This window comes from Chiloscyllium punctatum, chromosome 41, assembly GCF_047496795.1.
Source record: "Chiloscyllium punctatum isolate Juve2018m chromosome 41, sChiPun1.3, whole genome shotgun sequence".
In the NCBI taxonomy this organism is placed as follows: Eukaryota; Metazoa; Chordata; class Chondrichthyes; order Orectolobiformes; family Hemiscylliidae; genus Chiloscyllium; species Chiloscyllium punctatum.
In genome coordinates, this window is record NC_092779.1 from 46,554,972 (window position 1) to 46,578,314 (window position 23,343).

The following is a 23,343-nucleotide window of genomic DNA, read 5'->3' on the forward strand; positions in this document are numbered from 1 at the left end:
CTTGATATATATCACTTTTAATGCGACTTCACCAAAATAGAGGTTCATTTTCAAAAATAAACTAAATCTCTTTACAGAGAGAAGGCGAGGAGAATAAAGGAGTTCACACTCTCTCCTGCCCATCTTATCTTTCAATTAACTTCTTAGTTCGCCAAGAATGATGCATCATTGTTGTTGAGTGAGAGATATTGTGTTATGACATATGGTGTTATAGGTTATCTTTATTAATCCACTCACCAGCTCACTATATTTTTGCTTCCTTTTCACACCTTATCAGCCCAACAGCCTCTCTTTCTCACTAGAATATATATCTTTGTTGAGAGTTATGATACATCTCCTTGAAATGTCTGCAACTGCTTCTCTACCATATTGTCCTTTAGCCTTGTTTCCATTACAACCTACCTTTTACTCTGTCTTCGTACTCGTGAAATTACTGTCTTAAATTAACAGAATTACAAGTGCAAATTTTTCACCTGCAAACTGAATGTAAAATTCTATCATGATGGTATCAATCTTACCTAGAATAGTCTTGCCTAGAAGGCCATTAACTCTTTTTTTTCTGATTGCAGGTTGCTCAGTGGTTAGCACTGCTGCCTTACAGCACCAGAGACACAAGTTAAATTCCACCTTCAGGTGACTGTGCAAACACCAGAGATTCTCCCCGCGTTTGTGTGGGTTTCCAGCGGGTGCACCAGTTTCCTCCCACAGTCCAAAGATTTGCACATTAGTTGGATTGGCCATATTAAATTGCTGATAGTGTTCAAGGGTGTGTAGGTTAGTGCATTAGCCATGGGAAATGCACGGTTACAGGGGAAAAAGGGTAAGGCGATGGATCTGGATGGGATACTCGTCAGAAGGCCATTTGGACGTGTTGGGCTGAATGGCCTGTTTCCACACTGTAGGGGTCCTATGAAAATATGATCAGATTCAAAACAGTCCTTTACTTCTTTCTTTTTAGAAAATACTTATCTAAGAAACTGACTCAAATACATTCTTTGAACTTGTCCTCGAGACTCCCTTTGTCAATTTGTCTAATTTATAACAAGAATCTGAATTTCCTACAAATATTGCAGTACCTTTCTTAAATAAAAGGTTTTAAATAAATACTAGGTAGTTATCTTTTACAAATGACAGAAATTGTAGGAAGACAGGAAACAGAGAATGAGGGATTTGAATAAATAATTAGCAACAAAACAAACTTAGAAAGTGGGACTAAAAGCCAACAAATTTCCTGGACCAAATGGTGGACATTCAAATGCTTTAAAATAGATGACTGTTCTTCTTAAGCAGTACCTCAAGACAGAGATGACTTTCTTCCACTCTGGAGGTGTAGTTCCTGAGGAAACCAACAAGTACAATATTATATTATATCTGCACACCCGGCCACAGATGAGGCCAGAGGGTGAGACGATCAGATGTTTGCATGCTCCTTCCAGAGTTTGCTCCACTGGCCTCTATCTAGGCCTAACAGAAGTCCTGGAAATGACTAATATTTTTGCAGGGTGCCCTTTCTTTAGTTTCAACAGTTCAGGACAAGAGCTTCCCAAGCAATCCATCATGGCTGACAGCAAGCTGGTGAATTTCCTGTGCTATTTTCACCCGACATCTGCTCTTTATATCACAGAGGGGTTTTTTTGCTGGGCATTAGCCTTCCTTGGCGTTCAGATCTGCATTCTTTCCTACAGATTTTGGTGGTGCTTCCATTCATGAATCACCTTGTGTTTGAGAAATAGGAGCTCCCAGATTGCCTGGTCACTCTCGTGATTCCAGTCCTAATATCTTCTGGTACAGAAAACTAGATCCTCCGCATGTGTTGTTTATGATGGATTCAGGGACAAACCAGGTGCCTTGGACATTCTTTTGTTCCTATTTGCTGAACATTGACTGTATAAGGCCTTTCACCATAGAATCCTTAAGTCTCCAGTGACATGGCATTTCCTACAGAAGCATTTCTGCTGCTGCTGTCATTTTTGGGCCAGGCTAATGGTGATAGTAGACTAGCTAAGACAATAGTTGGTCTAGCAGTTGTCAGCTCCTGTTATGTTGTTAGTAATGCAAACATCCTTGTTGTCCTTTATCAGATGATAACATAGTCAAGCAGGTACCAATGTGAGGAGCAGGGTGCTGGTATATGGTCTTGCATTAATCTGTCTAATGAAATAAAGTGTTTGTTCTAACGAAGCCATGGTCTATGCATTTTGTCAAAGTGATGACTATACTGCTGCTTGCCTTCCCAATTCCTTCTTTGCCAATCAAGCTGTTCCAGAGGATTGTATCCCTCATAATACTGCAATGAAATCACCAAGCAGGATCAATTAATCTCTTATTACTACATGGGACAAAGCTTGGTCAAGGCTGGAGCCTCTTTGGTCTCATCCATTGCTTCCAGGGCAGGGTATGCACATAGATGACTGTAATGTACTGTTTCTGCTCTATGAATAAAACTATAATCAGGTCAGACTGCCCCTGATGGGGCACTATAGCAAAAACACAAATAAACAGTTCACAGAAAATAAAAAGTGAACAGAAACTTACTGAATCAGAACAACATTCTTTGGCGTGAAGATGGATTCCAACTCAGGTGGGGTACTGCCTCTGGGCTTGGGTGAACTGAAGGGTCAGAAGGTGTTTGCTTATCCCTTAGGGGAAAACACTGAGTTGGTGAGCTAGTTCACTTTTCATGGCAAAACCAACATCAGAATCGCATTCACAAACAAAATCAGATTTTGAGATTTGTAGCTCAGGTGGAGGTTCGGGATGTAAGCTTGCTCGCTGAGCTGGAAGGTTCATTTTCCAGATGTTTCGTCACCATCCTAGGCAACATCATCAGTGAGCTTTCAGTGAAGCACAGGTGGCATTGCCCGCTTTTTATCTGGGTGTTCAGGTTTCCTCAGGTTGGTGATGTCATTCCCTGTTCTTTTTTTCAGAGGGCGGTATATGGGATCCAAGTCAATGCGTTCCTTTGGCAAACAGGCTACGATAGCATTGTCGGCAAAAGGGAGGACTGCAGATTCTGGAAACCAGAGTTTAGATCAGAGTGATGCTGGAAAAGCACAGCAGGTCAGGCAGCATCTGAGGAGCAAGAAAATCAACGCTTCGGGCAAACGCCCTTCATCAGGATGAAGGGTTTTTACCCGAAACATCGATTTTACTGCTTTTCGGATGCTGCCTGACCTGCTGTGCTTTTCCAGCTCCACACTCTTGAGGAAGTATGATACAGCCATTCAAAATTATTAAGGATTGTTACAGAGTAAATAGAAATAAATTGTTCCCACTGGTGCAAGAGTCAATAACGAGAGAACAATGGTTCAAGGTTGTGCCCTTGATGATTCTTTAGTCAAAATCCTTTTTTATTAGTGGGTGACTAGGATCGGGAATGCTCTGCCACGGGGGATAATGCAAACAAATGCAGTCACAATTTCAAAAGCACCTAAACGGAAAGAATTGGTAGGGCTACGATCATAAGGGTGGGGGGATTGGGGTCAGCTAATGTGCTCTTGTAGAGAGCTCGCATGGACAGAATGAGTCTTATGATCGTCTTCTGTGCTGTAACCACATTATGAACCCTCGCTAACATTTCGGCACGAAGACTGAAAGAGATGTGTTAAGTTTTACACTTGAGGATTGCCTCTTGCTAAAAACCAAGTCAAGAAAATTTGATAAATGTGACAAACTCAAACTGGTGCCATAATTTGCAGAAATATCACTAAATTATTTTCTAAAAATTTAGACTTATCATTGTGACATTTATCTATGAAGAAGAAACATGCACAAAACTAGATATACCAATCTGATGGCAAATCACGCAAATCTCTTCAAGGTACATTACACGCTAGTTTCAGCATTTCAAAAGAATCAGCTCAAACTGCACGGAGCTAAACAAAAGACTGTCACAAAGCATCTCAATAAGCTTGCATTTTCTTTCTTTCTGGAAATGTTAGAAAGCTCTTGGAAAGGTGCACTGCTTCTCAAAACGCCATTACTCAGGGATCACCAGAAAATTTACAATTTATTCAAAGCTTGCAAATTTCCTGATTTACATGTCTGATGAAATCAAGCTAACAAAAAAAAACATAAGAACAGAAACCTGGCTTAACAATAGTTATTTAGATACTTATTAAATCAACCAGTTCAGAAATATTGTTATTATACACCTCTAGGAACAGGTGGTACTTAAACCCAGGTCTCCTGACCACTGCACCACAACAGCTCTACCATAATCGCTACTTTTTTATCTAATGAACCTGTTCAGAGATGCTATAGAGTCATACTAATTTACAGCACAGAAACAGACACTTCAGTCTAACTCATTCATGCTGACCACATATCCTAACCTAACCTAGTCCCATTTGCCAGCACTTGATCGATATCCCTCCAAACCCTTCCTATTCATATACCCATCAAGATGTCTTTTAAATGTTGCAATTGTATCAGCCTCCACCATGTCCCCTGGCAGCTCATTCCATACACGTACCACCCTCTGCATGAAAAAGCTGCCCCTTAGGTCTCTTTTATATCTTTCCTCTCACACCCTCAACCTAAAACCTCTAGTTCTGGACATGTCCACCCCAGGGAAAAGATTTTGTCTATTTACTCTATCCATGCCCCTCATTTTATAAACCTCTATGAGGTCACCCCTCAGCCTCTGACTCTCCAGGGAAAACAGCCCTTGCCTATTCAGCCTCTCCCTGTAGTTCAAACCTTCCAACCCTGACAATTCACACCTCTGGAGCAGATAGGACATGACCCAAGCCTCCTGGTCCAGATAGGACATGACCCAAGCCTCCTGGTCCAGATATGGGGACACTACCATTCCACCATAAGCAACCCCTAATTACTAATTATTACAAATGTTAATCACAAGTAAACAACTATGAACAATCAACATGTGACTCAATCACTAACCCCCTTTTAAAACTGCTACACACGTTTGGACAGATAGACCCCAACAAAAAAAGCCCAACGTGCATGTCATTTTTGGCTTTCTAAAGTCTTTCGATAGTCACCCAAACATAGAAGATTTTGGATCGCTGCCATTTTAGCAATCCTAGAGAGCAAAAGTAACAATCACCATGGTACGGAAAGCATGAATTTCCCACACCTGTCGGCATACATTTGTTCAGTCTAATTCCTAAATTATACACAGCAAGTTTGGACCTCAGTACAGCCAATTAAGATTAATGATGTTCTTAGCTCAAAGCTATCAAATTTAATTGCATTCACTTCTATTCTGACCTCTTATTAACAATAATTCTATCTTAGATTAGATCATTGCCTGTTGGACTTCTTTGAAGGGCTGTCACTTTGGTTATGATTTTTTTCAGATCAATAACCATATTTTCATTGAAGCAACACTAATCATACATTGATTTAAGACTGAACGCAAGCAGAAATTCACCCAAACCTGCTACTTATTAAATAGCTTTAAATACTTTTCCAGCATCACTCTGATCTAAACTACGATAGTTTTGTGACATTCAGCTCTGTCACCACTGGGGCTGTCCAAATGGATCCACATTCTCCTGTCTCTGTGCCACTTTTATCCACTCTGCTGCTCACGTTATCCCACTGCTCCCCTCGCTGTTTTTGTTTAAAGTAAATGACTACAGAGATAATGAATGCATTGATTTTGAACCTTCAGATTTTCCTGGTCTCTGTAATGTTAAAATTAAATAGGAATCTCTCACTGGACATTGATGTCATATCAAAGAGTTAAACTGCATTTAGTGAACATTCTCGAAGTGGGTGGGGTCGACAGTCAGGCAAGAGTGTGAATCACTCCCATCCTAATTAGACAGTCATTTGCTACTCGTCCCCAAATATTATTAACTTAAACTATCTCTTCCATTCAGAAATGCTTTCTCGCCATCCCCTGAAGCTAGGACATCTCACACCTGCATTGTCTTGGGGAAATCACTCAGTCCAGAAATCATCTACATAATGACTCCCCAGGATTATGGCATTAGCATTATCTCCGAGGATGATCTCATCATGTCATTGTACCTGGAGTAACATGTGACTGAGTGACTGGGGGTTGTCTTGAGTGGCATGTGACTGTGGGGGAGTGGCCAGAGCATCTGTACGCATTGCAACTGACCTGTATAAAGGAGAGGTGTTTCCTTTGTTCAGGGCCTCACTTTGACTCAACCTCGCATGTCTGCGATGGGGGTCAAAGGGGGGTCACCTAGCTTGTGCAAGCTTTAATAAACTTTTTATGTTTGCAGAAGCTGGTGTGTGCTAATTACATCACGTGTGAGAAACCTTGGGAAAAGAACCGAACAACTTCAGAATGGTTCCTGTGATCTGTAGGCAGCAAATGCAATGCCAGTATTAAAAAAAAAGAGGGAGACACAAAGCAGAGAATGCAGGAAAATGATCCTGATAATAGCCATAGGGAAAAATGTTAGAATCATGGCATGGTCTATTATGTGCTCATGATATGACTGGACAGAGGTGAGCACAGATTTATGGAAGAAATATCATGCTTTAACTAAATTGTTCAGTTTGTTAACAGTTGCAGCTCGTGGGGTAGTTGAGGGGGAACCAGTGGACAAAGTGTGTGGACTATCTAAAAGCACAATATATATCCACAGTAGAGTTTCTTCGACAAAATCAGGGCTCAGCTGAAGACTGGTTAATGTATATAAAACCAGGAGTAAGAATGTAAAAATAATTTCACATTATAATGAGTGGGATACCATTGAGAATGCGTACAGGGTATAAAGCAGGCAAGGAAACAGCTGAGTTTTGTGAAACAAGAGATTCAGCTGAGCAAGACTGAGATCAGATAAGAACTTACAGTTAACAATTGGGTGCTGGAGGCAAGGGTAATGGGTTAACAAGGTGGAAAAGTAGTCATTATGTAGAACCATTTCACAAGAAGAGACAGCAGTCAGTATGTAACCTCAGTTAACAAGGTGAAAAGTATTCATTCTGTGAACCAGTTATAGATTAAGCCAGCAGATGGCTTGATCTTTACTACTGACATTCTCTGATTGTAACGGTCACCCAATCAATATGTATGTGGCCTTATCAGGATGGTCCTCCCTGTAACATGACTACATAATTCATTGAGAAACTGGTCTTCCAGAGAACTCATGTTCTGTGCACATGGGTAAACGGGCTCTCTCTCTCCAGAGCCCGGAATACAGATAAAGGAGATAAAGCCATCCCTGCGTCTGAGTGTTTTGCTTTGACTGAGGTTGAGGGGGAAAAGAGGTGAACAGAATGACACCATGAGGCTAAGTACTGGGTCCTTTCTCGAGACCAAGAAGTGCAGTGACGATTGGAGTACTTGAATACAGCTTTATTCACAAACATGTATCACCTAACCCCTCAAATCAGACTTTCAACCCTTTCTCATTTACTGGAAGACAAAGTACAATCCCAACAATTTGTCTACCAAAAAACAATTAACAAGTTCATTAAATGAAAAATAGACTTCTCATTTACAACTTGCATTGAGAATCTGAATTAATTCAAACTTGTGATTGAGTCCTCTATTGTTTGTATTGCCATGAAAAGTCTTACCCGAGCAATGAAGGCTGAGGGATATTATTATTTTTAAATACAGAGACACCTGACCCAACTGTGTCTCCCACTCTTGAGTACCGTACACCAATTAGAATCAGTACCCTGCATTTGACACACCTTGTCACACAAGTACCAAACTAGGGATCACAAAACTGAACTATGTATAAGTGGTTGAAAATCTAATGAATCCATGATCAATCGCACCTGGAATGTCCATCTGTGACCTGAAATCTGTCAAATTCTGATAGTATCACACAAGCATTTAACAAATCATCTTTCTTATAGACATCACTCAGAAACTCTAAGACGACACAAACCATCACTGTCGCTTCACAGAAGATGTAAAAGCAGTAAACATGAAGGTCCTCCCTGGTTTCTCTTTTTGTAGAGTCAAAACACACTACAACTAAAATGGATACATGGTTCACAGTCTGAAAATACTGTAGGGTAATCACAACTCAATTCACACTGAAAATTTGCTACTAGTTTCCTCAATAACCACTCCTGTTTTAGATTTAAGGTAAAAATGCTAATTCTTAGTTTCCACCCTTTACTTTTACTTTTAACACTACCATCATCTGCTATGATGTTTAGTTTCCCAAAGTCTGTGGTTTTATGTCTAGCCTCCACCCAATCTTACACAATGTTTACTTATATCACCCACACCTCCAAACCCAACTGCCACAATTCCAGTCTGATTCTACTCATAGGAACAAGAAGTGAATCCCATAGTTAATGGCTATTATTTACATAAGTTAAGAAATTAATAGGATTAACAAACTTCAATGGGTTAGATGAAGGAACTGAGTACAGTTGACAAAGTCAGGTTGGAAAGGAAGCAATAAGGAAAACACAAACCCTATGAAAGGACACAGGCAGAGATTGAGCAAGAAATTGGAATTTGGAATGTAATGTGCAGAAGAATCAAGTTTTCCACTTAGTAGGAAAAACAGAAATAAAATTATTTAAATAGTGAACACAAAGCAATGCTGGCTGTCAGAGAGCCTAGATTTCCTTATACAGAAATTGGAGGTTTAGCTCGCAGTTAGGAAAACAAATGATATATTATACTCTAATCTGTCGAAATAAAGGCCAATAGCAAAGAAGTCTGACTGCAGTTATACATGGCCATGGTGAAGTTACACTTAGGAACATTGAGTACTGTTCTGGTCTTAGTCATGGAAAGATATATTTATCTAAGGGAAAATGCAACCTAAGCGTATTCGACAGATTTCCAAGAATGATGGGACTGTCATGTGACAGCTGAAATACAAGTCAGAGTATGTTTTTATATCAGGTCACAGAGTGTTTTTATACAAACACAAAAGATATGGAATAAATTAAAGGAATTGCAGACACAAATTCAATATGAAGAATCTAACATAGTAGATATTAGAGAGACATGGCAAAAGAAAAGTCAAAATTGGGATCTAAATTTGTCAATTTATAACATGTACATGAAAGGTAATGAAAATGGTACAGGGAGCAGTAGCCTTAATCATGAAGTATGAAACCAATTCCCTTCAATGATAGGATTGGAATAGGAGATGAGCAGATAGTGGCAATTAGAGAAATAGGTAAGAATGTAAAGTTGTACTCAGTTGTGTATCGGGTCTCTGGGGTAGCAGCTGTGAAGTGGTAAATGCAGCACTTATCTGAGCATGTAGGTAATATAGCAAATTCTTGTTTCATATTGCTGTGCTGTACTTTGCTTACTTCAATGTCATTCAATTGCAACCTGCAATCTTGTTTACAATTCCAAGATTCAGTTTGAAGTTGTTTTGCACAGGTATGACATCAGGCTAGATGACTGATTTGTGCCATATTAGAGCAGTCTAAGCAGTTCCCTAACCAACCCTCTTGGTGATGACTCTCCTGCTTACAGTTCTGCTGCTCCCAGACTCACCCCTTGCCAATCCTTGTCCATGCAAAAACATCCACCACATGCATGCACCCTGTGAGGCGAGGAAATGACATCAGCCAAGCCAGGTCGTTGTGGATGTGACAGGAGTAAAGACAATGGTCTTAACAGTTGCACCAATGCTTCCACATCAGGACCCCCACTTTCATCACCCAACAGCTCCAGTTTCAGAGCCTATGTCCCATTAACTGAAGGTCCGAGGTGCAGATCTGCCCCACTGTGAAGCAGGTTATTAAATATTCATTCATCGTGTGCAGGTTTCACTAGGTCAGCATTTACTGCCCATCCCTAATGGCTTGTGAGAAGTTGTTAGTGAACTGCCTTATTGAACTCTGCAGTCGTTATGGTGTAGCAACTTCCAAGATTCTGACCCAACATCTTAGAAGGAAGGTCAGGATTGTGAATGTCGTGGGGAGGATCTTAAAGGTTGTGCTGTTCCTAAGCTTCTACTGCCCTTGTCCCTAACAGGCCACATGTTTGGCATTTGGGGTGGGATGAGGCGGGTGGGCATGTGGAGAAATAGGAAATAAATATAATAGCTATCACTGGTGAAAAAAAAATTATTCAGGAGCGAATGGGGCTAAAGACCAAAAAGTCTCCTGGGCCTGATGGGAGGCATCCTAGGATATTAAAGAAAATAGCTGCTGAGGTAGCTGATGCAGTGCTAATAATCTACCAAGAACTCTTGGGTTCTAGAAATGTCCAATGTAACACTTTTAACTCAACAAAGAACCATGACCAAAATAAAGCCAGTTAGCTGAAGATGGAAAAATGTTCAGAACATATTATAAACAAGGGGTGGCACAGTGGCACAGTGGTTAGCCACACAGCACCAGGGTCCCATGTTCAGTTCCAGCTTCAGGCGACTGTCTGTGTGGAGTTTGCACATTCTCCCGGTGTCTGCATGGGTTTCCTCCGGGTGCTCCAGTTTCCTCCCACAGTTTCCGCCTACTTGCGGAACCTTTCAGAGAACAACTCTGGGACACCCGGACCAACCAATCCAACCACCCTGTGGCTCAACACTTCAACTCCCCCTCCCACTCCACCAAGGACATGCAGGTCATTGGACTCCTCCATCGCCAGACCATAGCAACACGACGGTTGGATGAAGAGCGCCTCATCTTCCACCTAGGAACCCTCCAACCACAAGGGATGAACTCAGATTTCTCCAGTTTCCTCATTTCCTCTCCCCCCACCTTGTCTCAGTCCCAACCCTCGAACTCAGCACCGCCTTCCTAACCTGCAATCTTCTTCCTGGGCTCTCCGCCCCCACCCCACTCCGGTCTATCACTCTCACCTTAACCTCCTTCCACCTATTGCATTTTCAACGCCCCCTCTCCCAAGTCCCTCCTCCCTACCTTTTATCTTAGCCTGCTTGGCACACCTTCCTCATTCCTGAAGAAGGGCTCATGCCCTAAATGTTGATTCTCCTGCTCCTTGGATGCTGCGCTTTTCCAGCAACACATTTTCAGCTCTTTCCTCCCACAGTCCAAAGATGTACAGGTCAGGTGATAACTGGGACTCCCACTCAATTCCTTCTGAGTTTGGAAGAATTAGAAGTAGTTCTAAATGGCGTTAAATAATTAATCAGAATGGCATTCTTATTGGCTGAAACTCACAGCTGAAACCAGATAATTTCACTTGTTTCTCATTTTTACAGGTAACTGGTTTATCTTGAACTTGAGCACAACTACAGAAATGCATCTGGTCTTTGTTCTCCCATGGTGCTCCAGCTCTCTTTCCATTTAACATCTCACCATCAAATATTTCTCCATGCACCCAAGCTAGCTGATATTGTAAGTAGTTTTTGCTCCTTACTATTTCCTCGGTGGCTACTATGCATTTCAAAGATGGCACGAGCTTATTATTGTACCCTCTTTTCATATTTTCATGTTCTCATTCATTAGTAACATTGTGAATGACAGCATGGTGGCTCAGTGGTTAGCACTGCTGCCTCACAGCACCAGGGTCCCAGGTTCGATTCCAGCCTCAGGCGACTTGTGTGTGGAGTTTGCACATTCTCCCCATGTCTGCGTGGGTTTCCTCCGGGTGCTCAGGTTTCCTCCCACAGTCCAAAGATGTGCAGGTCAGGTGAATTAGCCATGCTAAATTGTCCATAGTGTGAGGTGCGTTAGTCAGAGGGAAATCGGTCTGGGTGTGTTAATCTTCAGAGGGTCGGTGTGGACTGGTTGGGCTGAAGGGCCTGTTTCCACATTGTAGGGGATCTAATCATTACAGCATATATATTACATATTATTAAGCCAAACTTGTTACAATGAGAGTGTTGCAATTTATGGTTGTCATACACTATTTTCTTAAGTGTTCATGAGGAGCTATAAAGCCAAAGATTTCTATGAAGTTAGGTTTCTCACCTCCCTATGTTGTTCCCCCCCCCACCTGTAATAGGTACTAACAGGTACATTGAGGAGACTTCAGGAGGCCTAAACTTTGAGAAAGGAACATCAGTGAAAAGAAGCAACAGGAGCTGGGAACAGAGGAATAATGGGCCGACCAGAACGCTCCTTCAAGCACACGCACGGCAGGAGATCTGGGATTGATATTGTAAACAGCCTGCACACAAAATATTGCTTTCTGAGTACTTCCAATTCTTTGAAAAACTTAAGAGCATGAGGACCTCCCTGTGATGTACGCTAGTTACTCTAGAGAACTTCAGTAAAACTGTGTGTATCCCCTTTCAAATATACTACTGGATTTTTGTTGCCATTTGTAGTAGAGCTGTCCTTTATAGGCTTAAGCATGGAAGTGTTCTAATTAACATGATGGAACTCTGAGTCTTCCAAGTGTGAGGGTCTGTTTTGTCTGATTTCACTGAATTAGTTGCACCGTTCTCAACGGATGAAATCTTACTCTTGTGTTGAGGGTTCCTGCAAGAACATGGGCCACACATGTATCTGTGCAAGTGGCTGACTGTGCACAATCACATGGTGCCCAGTCAATTAGTTAGCAAAGACAAGGGCATTGGCATGGTGGGCAAGTGCAGGAATTTGCTGACCCTAACATTACCTCCTGGGGTCAGGCTGCATTTGGGTAGGTATCCCCTTCCTATCATCCTATAGCAATTGTTACTTGTTAGTTGTGTGTAATCCTCAAGAGTGCTGTTGCCCTCCCTGCTCACCTTTGCATCTGTCACTGCCTGGATCCCAAAAAGATCTGTGAACCTCACAATGGTTATTCACCATTACTTGCTATGTCCCAGAAAAGACAGCGAGTGCTCCCCAAGGTTCAACAATGCTTTTCAAGGAAGGTACAGTCTGCCAAATCCTGGGAAGAGAGATTTGCCATACAAGGAGAACTGGTGTTGACTAGCCATGTATTCACTAGGCAAATAACCCAAATGTCTTCTTTAACCACCTTGTACATCTCTCCGGTTGTCTTCAAAAATCTGTAAGAATAAGCACCAAGGACTCTTTGATCTTCAATATCCCCTAAGTTCCTACCATTCATGGTGTACTTCCTTTTCTTGTTAGTCCTCCCAAAACGTATCACCTCATATCTTTGTGGCCAACAGTGTAAGCAACTGGGCCCAACATAAAATTGAAAGCACGGCCTAACGAATGCAAAAAGGCCAAAAGCCAACAAATGTAGATCTGAGCTGATCATTGCGTTTGAACAATGGGAGAGTCATGATGATCTGAAACCCATGAAGAGGTACTCAGCCAGAACAAGAGGGAAATGCATTGTGTTTGTGTACAGAGGAACTTCGATTTTCCAAATGGCACAGGTGGGGAGTATTTTGTTCGGATAATCGAATGCCGGATAATTGAGATTCCTCTGTATTTCCTGGTTTTGACCAGACCCCTTGGCATCACAGAGTAATCATGTTTTATAAAGGGGATGGGTAAACCAACAATGACCTGACCTAACTTCATTGGACACTGTGACCCTGCCCGAGCTAAAGTCAGAGTACATTCTAGAAGGGCTGAGAAAAGGGGAGATAAGAAAGGATACCTGGCAAATGACTTGGCCAGCGAAGACGCCGCGTGTGACCCACTGTTGTTCGAAAATGACTCAAGTGCCCTCTCAACGTGCTCAGTGAACTGGATGAAGCAGCTCAATGAAGAAGTTCACCAGAGCAGGTCGTCGGTGTGTTTTTCAAACAGTCAGCCTAGTAGGGAAAAATTAACTTGTATAAGAGTAGTTTGCTTAACTTGCAAATATGTTTTAATAAAACTAAATTTGAACCACAGTTCTTTGTTTGTCTCAAATAGTAGGAGCGTCTGAACAAATACGTTTTATGAGTAATAAACTGGTTGCAGTATCAATATTTTTCAGGATTAAATGCCATTTGTCATTGGTCTGCCCATCTCATCAGCCCACCTATCTTGTCAGGTACTCAGAGGCTTTCCTCCTTGCTATTTACCATACCACCAATTTTTGCGTCATTTGCAAACTTACTGATCAAGCATCATACATTCAAGTGTAAATCATTAATGGACACAGCAAACAACAAAAAGACACAGCATTAAACCTTTTGCTATGCCCCTGCTGACAGGCATCGAAAGCACAAAAACAACCTTCGAGCAATATGGTGCAAACCAATTTCAGACCCAATTCACCAAACTGCCCTGACTCTTGCCTTCTTGACCAGTCTCCCATGCAAGGAGTCATAAAATGCCTTACTGAAGTCCATGTATACCACAACTGCTGTGTTACCATCATCCAGACATCTAGTCACCTTCACAAAAACCTCAAACAAACCTGTCAGACATGATTCCCCCAACAAAGCCACGCTGATTACCCTTGATTAATCATCGCTTGTGGAGCTATTCTGAGAATTTCTTCCAATAATTTCCCTGCCTCAGATGATATTTGACACACTGACCAGAGTGACTTGGTGTTTCCTAATACTCTTCTTGAGCAAATGGTACCACGTGAGCAGTCTTCCAGTTCTTTGCTACCTCTGCTGTGTTCAGAGAAATTTGAAAATTAAATGTTGTTATGGTCCCTGCAAATTTCTCTGTTGCCCCTCACTGCAGCCTGGGATATATCATTCCTGAGCTGAAAATGTGTTGCTGGAAAAGTGCAACAGGTCAGACAGCATCCAAGGAGCAGGAGAATCGACATTTCAGGCATGAGCCCTTCATCAGGAACATCATTTCTAGGCCAACATGGTGGCAGAATGGGCTCCTGTGCCAGAGCTCATCCACTCCATCATTTTTTTTTGTTTGTGTTTCTTTTAAAACTTGTAACTTCTTAAAAGCATTTTAAAAACTTACTCAGATGTCGCAGGAAGGAGAGGCCCTTTGCAGACTGGAGGCAAAGCCTTGAGCTTTGGAAACCCAGCGAGGTCTAGAGATTGAGCCCAGTGCAGTCTGGAGGCGAGTTTCTGCAATGGGCTGGGGTGGAAGGACTGTAAATTGAGTTTTTTAAAATTTTCTTTCATTCTTTTGCATGACTTTTTAACTTATTATTTTGTCTATTTTACACCAAATACTTAAGTATCTGTGCCATACTTGGTGACACTGCAAACTTCTTACTCTACTCAAAGTCTGAAAAGATTTGTAGCTCGGGTGCTCGTTGTTGTGGTTCTGTTCGCCAAGCTGGGAATTTGTGTTGCAGACGTTTCATCCCCTGTCTAAGTGACATCCTCAGTGCTTGGGAGCCTCCTGTGAAGCGCTTCTGTGTTGTTTCCTCTGGCATTTGTAATGGTTTGAATCTGTCGCTTCTGTTTGTCAGTTCCAGCTGTCCGCTGCAGTGGTCAGTGTATCGGGTCCAGGTCGATGTGCTTATTGATTGAATCAGTGGATGAGTGCCATGCCTCTAGGAATTCCCTGGCTGTTCTGTTTGGCTTGTCCTATAATAGTAGTATTGTCCCAGTCGAACTCATGTTGCTTGTCATCTGCGCGTGGTCGTGTCATTTCGTGGCTAGTTGGTGTTCATGGATACGGATCGTTAGCTGTCTTCCTGTTTGTCCGATGTAGTGTTTTGTGCAGTCCTTGCATGGAATTTTGTACACTACGTTGGTTTTGCTCATATTGGGTATCGGGTCCTTCGTCCTGGTGAGTTGTTGCCTGACAGTGGCTGTTGGTTTGTGAGCTATTCTGAGTCCTAGTGGTCACAGTAGTCTGGCTGTCAGTTCGGAAATGCTCTTGATATATGGTAGTGTGGCTTGTCCTTTGGGTTGTGGCATGTCCTTATTCCTTTGTCTTTCCCTGAGGCATCTGTTGATGAAATTGCGGGGGGTATCCATTTTTGGCGAATACATTGTATAGTTGCTCTTCTTCCTCTTTTTGCAGTTCTAGTGTACTGCAGTGTGTTGTGGCCCTTTTGAATAGTATCTTGATGCAACTTCTTTTGTATGTGTTGGGGCGGTTGCTTTCGTAGTTTAGGACTTGGTCTGTGTGTGTGGCTTTCCTGTATACCTTTGTGGTAAATTCTCCAATCGATGTTCTCTGTACCATCACGTCTAGAAATGGGAGTTGGTTGTCCTTTTCTTCCTCTCTAGTGAATCGGATTCCTGTGGATGTGGTGTTGACAATTGGTGTGTTCTCTATTTCTGTGTTTTTAATGATTACAAAGGTATCATCTACATATCTGACCCAGCGTTTGGGTTGAATTTGCGGTAAGACTGTTTGTTCTAACCTTTGTATTACCGCTTCTGCTATGAGTCCAGAGATGGGGGAGCCCATGGGTGTGCCATTGATTTGTTCATATATTTGGTTGTTGAATGTGAAGTGTGTTGTGAGACACAGGTCTAGTAGTTTGAGTATGCCGTCTTTGTTGATAGGTTCAACGTCCTGTTGTCTGTTCTGTATGTCCAGCAGGTTGGCTATTGTTTCTCTGGCTAGGGTTTTGTCGATGGAGGTGAACAGTGCCGTTACATCGAATGAGACCATAGTTTCTTCCTTGTTTATGTGTATATTTCAGATGATGTCCAAGAATTCCTGTGTCGATTGTATAGATTGTCTGGATCCGCTGATCAGGTGTTTCAGTTTCTGCTGTAGTTCTTTGGCCAGTTTGTGTGATGGTGTCCCTGGTAGTGATACTATGGGTCTGAGTGGGATGTCTGGTTTGTGCACTTTGGGTAGTCCATAGAATCTGGGGGTGTTGTTGCTTTCAGGTTTCATTCTTTGTAGGTCAAACCTGGTTATCCGTCCATTTGTCCACTACATAGGACAAACAGGAAGACAGCTAACGATCCGTATCCATGAACACCAACTAGCCACGAAACGACATGACCAGCTATCCTTAGTAGGCACACACGCAGATGACAAGCAACATGAATTCGACTGGGACAACACTACTATTATAGGGCAAGCCAAACAGAGAACAGCCAGGGAATTCCTAGAGGCATGGCACTCATCCACAGACTATCAACAAACACATCGACCTGGACCCAATATACCGGCCACTGCAACAGACAGCTCGAACTGACAACCGGAAGTGGCAGAGACAAACCACTACAAATGCTGGAGGAAAGATCACAGAAGCGCTTCACAGGAGGCTCCCAAGCACTGAGGATGTCACCTAGACAGGGGACGAAACGTCTGCAACACAAATTCTTACTCTACTCATTTGACTGCATTTGACAATAAAGCTAATTCAAATTCGATTCAAATTTATCCATCATCTGCTAAAACCATTAATATGTCTTCCCTCTCAAAATTGTAGTTTAATCAATTATTTCACAGTCCTCTTATCTGATTTCTAAATCTACACGGTGCTGCTCTGTCATGAATGCAGACGTAAACGCTCATTTAAAACTTCAGCTCTGCCTTACAGCTCTAAACACAGATTATCCTTACAGCCCTCCTGGGCATCATCCTTTGTTTAGTTATCCACCTAATATAGAAAACACCTTTGGATTATTACTTTATTTTATCTATCAGTGCTTTTCTATGTTCACTCTTACTTTCCTAATTGAGGTAATCTATTGGATGTTCTCTGCACCTCTAGGGCTTTTGAACCCTCAGTATTTACCATAAGCTTCTCTTTATTTTCCTTCATTTAATCCTCTATGTTCTTCAATACCCAATGTTCTCCTGAATTTCTGGTCTTCAACTTTACAGGAATATGTTGGCCCTGCTTTTTCATTACTTCATTTTGAAAGACTCTCACTGCTCTGATGTCTCTATTTTGACAAGACCCTGTCTTAAAATCACCCTTCCAACAACTCAAAATCATTATTTCCTGTCCATCTTTTAGCTTTTCTATGATTGCCTTAAATCTTACTGTGTTATGTTCATCATCAAAATGCTTGCCCACTGACACTTCTATCACATGCCTGGCTTTGTTCCCCAAATTCAAGTCCAGCACTGCTGTGTCTTGTAGGACTTTGTGTTGGCTTTAAAAAGTTCTCCTGGATAAATTTTAAGAATTCCATCCTCTCTAAGCCTTTTACACTTATGTCTATCTCAGTTAATAATAATGAAGTTGAAATCCACTATTCTTACCCAATGCTGAAACAATACTTTGAAATTTGCCTACTTATATGACCTTTTATTTCACTCTGACTGTTTGGAGATCTATAGTATTCCCAGTAATGTGATTTTCCCCCTTTTTATTGTTCTACTCACATGGCCTCAACTGAGAAGCCTTCTGGAATGTTGGCCCTCCTTTTCACATCAATACTGCTGAACAATTTTCCTCTTTTACATCCCTCCATATCTTGCCTGAAGGTTCTAAACTCAGGAATGTTGAGCTACCAGTCCTGGCTCTCTCTCAACCATATCTTCATGATAGCAATCATATCACATCCCCACGTGTCAATCAGCACCCTCAACTCATACGTTTTACTCAGAAGACTTCTTACATTAAATTAAATGCCATCTAACCTTGCTGAGCTCCCTCAAGTCTAAGCTTAACTATTTATCTCTGCCTACTAGACTGACTGACCTTTTTTTCTAAATTTGTCTGCACCACCTCTTACTGTTGCTCCACTCCATGTCCCACTAATCTGCCAAATTAGTTTAAACCCCAAACAACAGCACTGGCAGTCTCAGCTGTCAAGAATGTTGGCACCAACTGTACAGCCACACATCTATCTGCTCTAACCAGCTATTAGCTTACTCACAAGCACATGGCACCACAAGTAATCCAGAGACCATTAACTTTCACCTGCTTCTCAATCTGCTACCTAGCTTTCTCAATTCTTGTTGCAGATCCTCAACACTTTTTACCTGTCATTGGTAACAACGTGAACCACAATCTAAAGATTGTCTGTGCTTCTTCTCCAGAATCCCCTGCAGCTTTTCATTGCTATCCTTGACTTTATCCCCAGTGAGGCAACACACTGTCCTGGAGTCAGATCTGCAACTGCAGAAATGCCTGTATGCACCCTTCACTATGGAGTCTCCTATCATTATAGTTCTTCCTCTACCTGCTCCTGCTTTGTGCAGCAGGGCTCTGATTGCACTCCCCACAGGAGCCAACACTCCCACGAATTTCCAACACAGAAAGACTGTTCATGCCCTTGAGGGACCGACTGCCTGCCTTCCTTCTTCTGAAGGATTGTCACCCATGGCTTTCCTGACTAAATTTCCTCAAATCAGGGTGATGATGATGTCTAGAAACATTCATGTAACTCTCAGCCTCAAATATATTACAGTGCCACAAGTTAGCCTTCAAGCTCCACAATGCAGTGTGGAGTTGAGACAGAGGATTAGGACTAAATAACAGGCTTAATGGGTTTGATCTTGCTCCTATTTTCTATATTTCAGTACAAGTAGTGTACATATTGCACACTGGACCCATTCTCACACACCACAAATTGCTCCCTGTCAAGCAACACATCAATTTTTATATTTTGGATCCTGGTTTTAAGAAAAAACAAAAAACTTTGAAAGTGGAGTCACAGGTAGGTAAGATAGTGAAGGTGGTGTTTGGTATGCTTTTCTTTATTGGTCAAAGCATCAAGTTTCGGAGTTGGGAGGTCATGTTGCAGCTGTATAGGACATTGGTTAGGCCAATGGAATATTGTGTGCAACCCTGGTCTCCCTGCTATAGGAAAGATGTTGTGAAACTTGAAAGGGTTCAGAAAAGATTTACAAAGGATGTTGCCAGAGTTAGAGGAACTGAGCTATAGGGAGAGGCTGAAACTGTTTTCCCATGAGCATCAGAGGCTGAGGGATGACCTTATAGAGTTTTATAAAATCATGAGGTGCAAGGATAGGATAAATAGACAAAATCTTTTCCCTGGGGTGGGGGAGGGCAGGTCCACTACTAGAGGGCATCGGTTTAGGGTGAAAGGGGAAGATATAAAAGGGATCTAATGAGCAACTTTTTCACGCCGAGGGTGGTATGCGTATGGGATGAGCTGCCAGAGGATGTGGTAAAGTCTGGCACAATTACAAAGATTTAAAAGGCATCTGGATGAGTGAATGAGTAAGAAGGGTTTAAAGAGGGATATGGCCCAAGTCGTTTAGGTTAACTGGTCAGCATGGAGAAGTTGAACCAAAAAGAGTCTGTTTCCATACTGTACATCCCTGTGACTCTGTGACCCTTCTTCAGAACTCAATGCCAAGTGATTACCATGGCTTCTGGGAGTCAGGCTCAGAGAACTAATGAAAAATGCTAGACTTTCAGCACAACAATTCAGATATTGCCCAGGAGTGCCAGAAGGAAACCACCAGTGTGCAGGATTGAACAACTGCATGAACTGATAGATGGAGTGGTCTTCCTCTATGACCTGAAAACTATTTGATGCCAACCTTTTTCCAATGCTCCCAAAATTTTTCCTTCGAACAGAAGTTGAAGGGACTTGGTGGTACAGAGGCAATGCCAATGGACTAGTAATCCAGAACCATACCACGCCAAGTGATGAAATTTTAATTCAGTAACAATTTGGAATAAAAAAAAACTGGCCTAATGAAAACAACATAACTTTCAATTGACAAATAAAAACAACCATTTCATTCACTTATGCCTTTTAGGAAAGGAAATCTTCCATCCTTCACTCGTCTGGCCTGCACATGACTCCAGAATTACAGTAATGTACTGGAATCTTAACTGGTCTCTGGCAATTAAGAGTTGTGCAATAAAAGGCCTCTGGCCTCACAGCGCCAAAGACCGGGGTTCAATTCCCACCTCAGGCAACTGTCTGTGTGGAATTTGAACATTCTCCCTGTGTCTGTGTGGGTTTCCTCTCACAGTCCAAAAGATGTGCAGGTCAGGTGAAATGGCCATGCTAAATTGTCTGTGGTGTTAGGCGAAGGGGTAAATGTAGGGGAATGGGTCTGGGTGGGTTGCTCTTCAGAGGGTCGGTGTGGATTTGTTGGGCCGAAGGGCCTGTTTCTGCACTGTAAGTAATCTAAAAAAAATGCTGACCTAGGAATGAAAAATGACACAAATGTTCCCTCTGTCCCTCAACTCTCAGCGCTCCCATTGCAGGCAGACTTGACAGTGATTGCAGGAGAACTAGGAAACAGTGGCCCCACAAGTATAGAATGTAAACAAAGTGTTCAAATTACACCCGTCAGCACTGTCTTTGGTAAATATGCGATTGTGTGCATTCTTAATCATAGATACGCTTTACAGATGTAGGAACACACATACATATATTAAGGTTCATCAAATTTGAATAAATTTTCAAAGAAACCAAGCTTAAAAAATACAAATTCAGAACTCAAATTTAAATTAGTCAGCTTAGGCGCATATGTGGAAACTAGAGGTTTAGGTTTGGATGACGATGAAACACTCTCTCACAGCAGCAAACAGCATATTAAGGGATTTCCAGGTACATTGGTAGAGACAAAGATCTGACATGAATCAGTTCGATTGAAGGAGATTTAACAATGTTCCTTCCCTGCACGATCCAAATTCATACCTATCTGATGACTTTACATGGAAAGAAACTAGCAAGATTATCATAAATAGAACAAAAGAATTCTGAATGCTGGAAATCTGAAACTAAAACCAAGAAACTTAGCAGGTATAGCAGCATCCATGGAGAGAAAATAAAGTGAATGTTTTGACTCCAGTGACCATTCTTCAGAAGAATACCGATTACAAAAAGGCACTTCGAGAACTACTCAGTTGTCAAGGTGTAATGAAAAACAGTGTGGGGAATATAAATTTCATATGATGATCTGCAGTAAGAGAGGAGTCCTGATGTTTGTTGCCAAATCACTGATATGGGACAACAGATGATAAAAGTCAGAGAAATGAGAATTATTTTAACTATGATATTCAAAACAAATTTATGATTTTGGAGAGCCACTATAAATCCGTGACAAGAACAAGAAAACAAGTGGGATTGGTACTGAGTGAAATATGAACAATGGCAATTTGACAGTTAGATTTTAGGAAATGCGAAGGTGTAAAGATGACCAAAAATAGTACCACAGTCTGAATTAAAAGGGGAATAAATGAAGGTTTAACTGCAGATGAACTGACATTTGGGTGGGGACAAAATCTGTTACAATGACAGAATTAGTAGTCTGAGACAGGAAGAATTCCAGGGCGTGATGTTCAATTCCTTGGCAGGTTCAGTCTAAAAAAATAGTTGAGGAGAGAGAATTTGTGTTGTGCTGAAGTACGAAAATATTTCTTAAGGGTCGGTTTGGAGTATTGGCTTCAGTCATCTCAATACTTTGTTAAGATTTACTCAAGACTACATATTGAAAACACAGTCACTATTACTTCATGTCTCTGAATCTTTTCACCAAAGAACAAGATAACATTGGCAAAGAGGACAAGGAACAGATCCTTCACGGCCCCTAAAGCTATTGATGTTTGGGGTCCAGGTGGGAAAATAAAATGCTGTTCATAATGGTGTGTTAAGAATCAAATGGTGCAGAGTAGAAAAGGCAATGCAGTTAGAATCAGACAAACAGCAATGAAGTGCTATCGAATAAAAGCAAAACAGATGTTGGAAATCTGAAACAAACACAGAAAGTGGAGAAGCTCAACAGCTCTGACAGCATCCATGGAGAAGAAACAAATTTTCGTCCAAAATAACTCTGCTTCAGAACTATTAAAATGGACTTGGTTGAGTCAAAGAAAGTATCCTTAGCAGCATAGTGATATTTTTCATCATTGCAACATTAAACTTCCCCTTTGCTTTGTTTTTTTTTGGCACGAAGTATTTGTGTGGAATCATTTTTGTTACCTATGTTCAGTAACAAATAGTTAGAGTCATAGAGTTAAAGAGATGTACAGCACAGAAACAAACCCTTCAGTCCAACCTGTCCATGCCGACCAGATATCCCAACCCAATCTAGTCCCACCTGCCAGCACCCGGCCCATATACCTCCAAACCCTTCCTATTCATATACCCATCCAAATGCCTCGTAAATGTTGCAATTGTACCAGACTCCAACACTTCCTCTGGCAGCTCATTCCATACACGTACCACCCTCTGCGTGAAAAAGTTGCCCCTTAGATCTCTTTTATATCTTTCCCCTCTCACCCTAAACCTATGCCCTCTGGTTCTGGACTCCCAAACCCCAGGGAAAAGAGTTTGTCTATTTACCCTATCTATGCCCCTCATAATTTTGTAAACTTCTATAAGGTCACCCCTCAGCTTCCGACGGTCCAGGGAAAACAGCCCCACCCTGTTCAGTCTCTCCCTGTAGCTCAGACCCTCCAACCCTGGCAACATCCTTGTAAATCTTTTCTGAACCCTTTCAAGTTTCACAACATCTTTCTGATATGTAGAATCTACTGTTCTAAAATCTGATCGTTTCAAACACAAACAAACATTTTCCCAACTTAGAAAGCTCTCGTTTTGCATCGAGACTAAAAATGTTGCGAACCAATCCAAGTGTATCATATTAAAACTCTTAATAAATTTATCTAGCTCTACTCAATATGCTCTATTTTCCTTTTTAAATATTCCATCTTTATTTAAGTAATATGAACATATTTTACTATTTATTTAATGAATGGAGACATGAAACAATAAATACCCAAGCTGTAGCACAATGAAT

General features: G+C 41.5%; 1 protein-coding gene across 4 annotated transcripts in view; it reads right to left on the reverse strand.

The window, feature by feature from the left end:
- Positions 1–23,343, reverse strand: part of LOC140465033 (Y+L amino acid transporter 2) — a 127,076-nt gene that overhangs the window by 101,204 nt on the left and 2,529 nt on the right. For 2 of the 4 annotated variants that reach the window (XM_072560845.1, XM_072560844.1), the window contains exon 2: positions 13,424–13,580. The exons of the other annotated variants lie outside the window; for them this stretch is intronic. The gene's annotated coding sequence lies outside the window, so the exon portion shown is untranslated. The remainder of the gene's footprint in view (positions 1–13,423; positions 13,581–23,343) is intronic. 4 annotated transcript variants of the gene reach the window in all.